Raw genomic sequence first — 5,915 nt, forward strand, 5'->3', positions numbered from 1 at the left:
TGAGAATATTACTTGCTGTGGGTTTGTGGTAATTTGCTTTGACTATATTGAGGAAAGTACTTTCAACTCCCATTTTGTTGAGAGTTTTTCATCATGAATGGGTGCTGGATCTCATCAAATGCTTTATCTACATCTATTGATATGATCATATGACTTTTATCTTTATTTTATTGAGATGGTGTATTCTGTTGATTGACTAGAGAATGTTAAGCCATCCTTGCATCCCCAAGCTAAACCTACTTGGTCATAGTGTGTGATCTTTTGTTGAGTTTCTAGATTCTCTTTGCTGGTATTTTCTTGAAAATTTTTGTATCTGTATTCACAAAGGAAATAGGTCTGCAATTTTCTTTTTTTGTGGTGTCTCTGTCGATTTGAGTATTAGGGTGATCTTTGCCTCATAGAAACTATTTGGGAGTATTTCTGTTTCTTCAATTTCCTGGAAAATCTTAAAAATGTTGGAAGCAGTTCCTCTTTAAAGGTTTGAAATAGTTCACTATTGAATCCATCTGGGCCCTGGATTCTGTTTGGGGGTATAATTTTGACCATCATTTCAATTTCCTTGTTAGTGATAGGTTCAGTTATTCCAAATCTTCTTAGTTCAGCCTTGGGAGGTAATTCGAATCCAATAATTTATCAATTTATTCAAGATTCTCTCATTTCCTGCTGCAAAGATTCTCAAAATAATCTCTGATGATCCTATGGATTTCTGTACTTTCTATTAGGATACCCCCCTTTGCATTTCTGATTCGATTTATTAGAATTCTTTCTCTTTGTTTCTTTGAGAGGCTTCTCATGGTTTAATGATCTTATTTATTTTCTCAAAGAACCAGTTTTTGTTCTTATTGGTCTTCTGGATTGTATTTTGGGATTCTAGCTCATTGATGTCTGGTACAAGTTTTATTATTTCCTTCCTCCAGCCTAGTTTGGACTACTTTTATTGGTTATTTTCCAAAATCTTGAGCTCTAATTTATTCAGGTAGGCCCTTTCTTTCTTCCTGATGAATTCTGGCAGAGCTATAATCTTTCCTCTTAACACTGCTTTTGCTGTGTCCCACAAGTTCTGGTAGCTCGTGTCCTCATTCTCATTTGTTTATGGAAATTTTTAATTTCCTCTTTGATTTCTTCCCTAAGCCAACGGTTGTTCATTACTTCCCTTAAAGAAAATATTTCCTTGCTGAGCTTCAGTCTGTTTGATCTATCGAGAAGTGACAAAGAAGTGTTGAAATCTCCTACTAGTATTGTGTTACTATCAATGTTTTTCTATATGTCTATTAGAAGTTGTTTTAAAGTATTTTGCTGGTCTGTCATTAGGATCATATACATTGAGGAGGGTGAGTTTTTTCTGATGTACATATCCCATGATCATTAAGAAATGACATTCACTGTCTCTGATAACCTTTAGCTTGAAGTCCATGTGGTCTGATACTAGTATGGCCACTCCAGCTTTGCGGAGGTGATATTTTCTTGAAAACTTGTTTCCCAGCCTTTTACTTTTAGCCCATGGGTGCTTTGATTGTTCAGACATGTTTCTTGCAGGCAGCAGAATGTTGGGTTCAATTTTCTAATTCATCTTCCTATTCTGTGCCTCTGAATTGGCACATTTCATCCATTGACATTGAGAGAGATTGTTGTTTTGGGGATTTGTGCTCTCTTTATGTATAATTTTTGTACTTGTGGGGATTGTCTTAGCTTAAAGTATACTTGTTAATTCTTCTTGCAACAAAAATATGGAATGCTTTACAAGTTTGCATGTTATCTCTGTGCAAGGACCATGCTCATCATTGTATCATTTCAATTTTAGTATATGTGTTACCAAACCTAGTAGGAGTAAATTTTTCCATATTTTTCGCTTCTTATTACTTTGAGTGTTGTCCTTCCTCACTCCTATGGCAGACAATGATTCCTAATCAAGGAATGTATTTCAAAGCAGCATGAATAATAAACAGATTTAGAATTTTAATGTCCCAGAAATAAAAATATGGTTTTTACTATATTATCGTTTACCATACCCTAGGCATCAGTTTTACAAAATAATTCTTTTGGAAGATGGTATATGAGTTTGTTTAATGTTGTTCCCTGAATCCTTCATTAAGGACATTAAAATAGAGCCTTTTGCTGTTCTCACCTCAGTCCTGTGTACACCTCCAGGAAAAGGTGAATGGTGTTGTCTGCACTTTGACCACCTTGAATGTATGTAGGATTTTTCTCCTGAAGGATGAGGTGAGGATCATATTGATGATTTCATTCCACCTTATTACAAGTTCAACTTGAACGGAAGGTGAGACTCATGAGACTCCTATATAGGACAGAACAAAGGGTCTCAGTGAAGTTTAATGGCCAACTCATATTAACAACATAGATGACTCAAAGTAGCCTGTGTGCATCTTTGTGTGTAGTGAGTTTCATATCTACTGATAGTGATTGTCAGTCATGACACATGGGCAAAACAGACCTGTAATTAAAAATCTAGTTCTCTGAGCAGAGTGGGGTCTCTGAGGTGATTGAACAAGTGTGTAGTAATTTATTGCTAAGCACATAAGTATTTTGAATGATGTGTACTTTTCGATCTAAAATTAATTCCAAATATGTCTAAAACGACAGTGTCCTGACCTCGCACCTGGCTTTCGTCACCGAGGCCCCTTGGAGGTGCCGGGGGTGAGTTTCCCTCACCGCCCTGATTAGAGCCCCGGCAGCTGAAGACCTCTGCAACCAGCCATAGCTACGCTTAAGACCACCCTTCCCAAGCTTGAAGGAGCCTCTTGCATGAAGGAACTGGAAGAGGAACCCAAATGTGCGGGACCGGGGGATGAGAACTCCATGGCTGCTCAGATCAAGACTGTGCCCCCTCCTTCCAAATCCCCCATCTTCTAATAATTAAGTGCTACAACCACGAACTGCTCCTGGATCCATGTAATGCCATCAATGGCCAACATCCAGAGACTGGATCTTATTTAGAAGACAGCAACTCTGATAGTCCAGTTCTCACTCTCAGAGAACCTGGTAGGCTTCTGTGAGTATTTTGCCCGCATGGCGGAGTCTTTGTTTCTGGTCACTGTTTCTTTTGAGGTATAGAAGCTGCTTAATTTAAGATAGTTCCCTTTGTTTATCTCTGTTTCCAGTTGCTTGGCAAGTGGCGTGTTATATTTGAAGATACCTTTAGCTTCAATGTTGTGGAGGGATTTGCCGACCTTGTCATCAATGAGCCTGAGGGATTCTGGTCTGATGTTGAGGCCTTTGAAACATTTTTATCTGACTTTTGTGCATGGTGTTAGGTAGAGGTCTGAGCCATTTTTTTTTTTTTTGCATGTATCTGTCAAGTTTTTTCTGCACCGTTTGTTCAGAAGGACTCTCTTGATCCACTTCACATTTCTTGCTCCCTTATCAAAGATTAGATGATTATATATTTGAGGGTGTGTGTCAGTATATTCAATCCTTTTCCATTGGTCTGCAGCTCTGCCTTTGTTCCAGTACCATGCTGTTCTCATTATTATCGTTTGTAGTAGAATTTGAGGTTGGGGAAGGTGATGCCTCCATTGTCTTTTCCCCAAGAATTGCTTTAGCTATTCGTGTGCGTTTGTTGTTCCATGTGAATTTCAGGAGTGCTTGATCAATTTCTTTGAAGAATGTCATGGGTATCTTTATAAGGATCAAGTTGAATTTTTACAATGCTTCGTGGAGAATTGCCATTTTGACAATGTTAAATCTCCCATTCCATATGCAGTATATATGTTTCCATTTCCTCCTGTCTTTTTAAATTTCCTGATGTATAGGTCCTTTACCTCTTTAGTTAAGCTGATTCCAAGGTTCTTGATTTTCTGCGGCACGATTGTGAATGGGATTGCTTTTTCATGTCATTTTCTTCTCTCTCATTACTTGCATATAAAAAAGCCATAGACTTTTGGGTATTGAGTTTATAGCCTGCAATTTTACTATAAATGTCTATTGTCTCTGGGAGATTTTCGTAGAGATTTTAGTATTCCCTGAATATAGTATGATATCTTCTGTGAATAGTGAGAGATTATTTCTAAATTTCATACATGAAAAACCCTTAATATTTTTTTCTTATCTATTTTCTCTTCCAAGTACTTCCAGTACTACATTGAAGAGAAGTGCCAAAATGAATTTTTACTTAGCACATTCTGTCTGTAAATTTCTATGCTAAGAACGGTGGAAGAAACAGTGATATCTTAGTAATTTACAAGTAAATTATAAAGACAGATAATTTAAAAGAATTTCTTTGTATAAATTTCAAAATGTGTAGCTTTTATTAAATATATTAAGAATAAATTGTAGGTCTTGATTATACCATGAAGATTATTTTCCTGTTAGAAGTTACCCTTCTAAAATGCAATAAAGAGACACATTTTGAAAATGTTGATTATTCGTTAATTCATTCAATGAATGTTTGTAGTCTGGTTGTGCAGTGCCTGCAGGAAGTCAACCTGTACCCTCAGGTGAGTGCATCAACAGTCTGATGGTGTCTTCATGCTTCCCGATAACCTCAAATGGCCACTGTGCCTCTGGCTGGCTCCCAACAACTCAGGACTACGTTTCCCGAGAAATTAAATTCCCGAAAGATATGTGGGAGCCATGTTAACAAACCATCCCAGGCTCAGCTATACAAGCTAATGGATTGGTCTTGTTTCAGAGACCCATAGACATATCTGGAAGATATCAACAGCCACAGTTAACCTTGGACCTGCAAAAGGCTGAAGACACTAGGGTAAATCAGAGGGAGGCAGGTTAGTTTGGTGCCCACCCAACCAGAACCCAGTGCAGCCACTAGCTCCCACAATCCAAAATCGCCACCATGCTCTCCTCTGGTTTCCATCGTCTCAGGATGGCTCTCACTGAAATATAACAGCTGAAAATTCGGATATGCGGGTTTTGTGACTGAAATCTCCAGGCTTTCTCTGGGCAGGATGGGCATCCCACACCCACTGCCCTGTACTTACGGAAGCCTCAGCAGTCATTTCCATACCTCAAAGCTACTCCAGGCTTACCTTCCTGATAAAAATGCTAAATTCCTTGAACAAACATGATGACCTCTTAGTACCTGTACGAGACCCTTAATGCACAAAATAAAAAGGTGACAGAGAGAAAGAATTAAAAAGCCTGCTATAGAGACACACTGGGGGTTGGGGTAGGGTGTTGGGGGATGGTTTTAGGGAACCAGGAATATTGGTTTTGGGAAATGTACACTAGAGGAGGGACTGATGTTGGATCGTTGTATGACTGGAAGCAAATTATGAATAGATTTGCAATGGTCTATCTCACAGATATTCAATAAAACATTAAAAATATATATCCTTCATTTGTACCTCAGAATACTGATGAAACTTTAAAACCCAGCATATCTATTTTTGTGTTCTCTGTAGGAAAAAAAATGTTACTCACCTGTGTGCCAATAGCTTGTAGAAAGCTAAACCCAAAGATATATCAATGACTGTCTTTGGCATGAATACTGTAATTTCAGCTATGTTATGTTTTAGAATCAGTTCATGGACAAGACGTCAAGAGGAGCAGTGGCAAAGTGCATCAATGTTGAATGGATAATGTTTCATGAGTAAAGGGAAGAAACAGAAGAGTGAAGTACTAATAAGTATCATGAGAAAAATGCAAGGGAGGACATTTCCTGGCAAGTGTCACACTCTGTTGAGATTTTGGTGAGGATAAGTATTAGAAAGTATCTTTCCCATTTAGTGGTAAAAAGGTAACTTTGATGGGTGTATTTAAAATTAACTTTAACGATTAGAATTACCAAGAGATACAAAGTTACAAAGTTGCTCATAATTGAGTTTCAGTCATCTAATGTTCTAGAACCTTTCCAGTATATTGGGGCATTTTTGAAGGAATATCCCTGGTGCGAAGACTAGGGCATCTGAATCTTAACACATTTCACCAAATATATGATC

General features: G+C 37.9%; 1 pseudogene; it reads right to left on the reverse strand.

Moving 5' to 3' along the window:
* Positions 1 to 1,721: 1,721 nt before the first annotated feature.
* LOC130033784 (uncharacterized) lies at positions 1,722 to 1,818 on the reverse strand (annotated as a pseudogene).
* Between the last annotated feature and the right edge of the window lie 4,097 nt (positions 1,819 to 5,915).

The sequence above is a fragment of the Sorex fumeus genome, unplaced genomic scaffold, assembly GCF_029834395.1.
Source record: "Sorex fumeus unplaced genomic scaffold, SorFum_2.1 ptg000054l, whole genome shotgun sequence".
Taxonomy (NCBI): Eukaryota; Metazoa; Chordata; class Mammalia; order Eulipotyphla; family Soricidae; genus Sorex; species Sorex fumeus.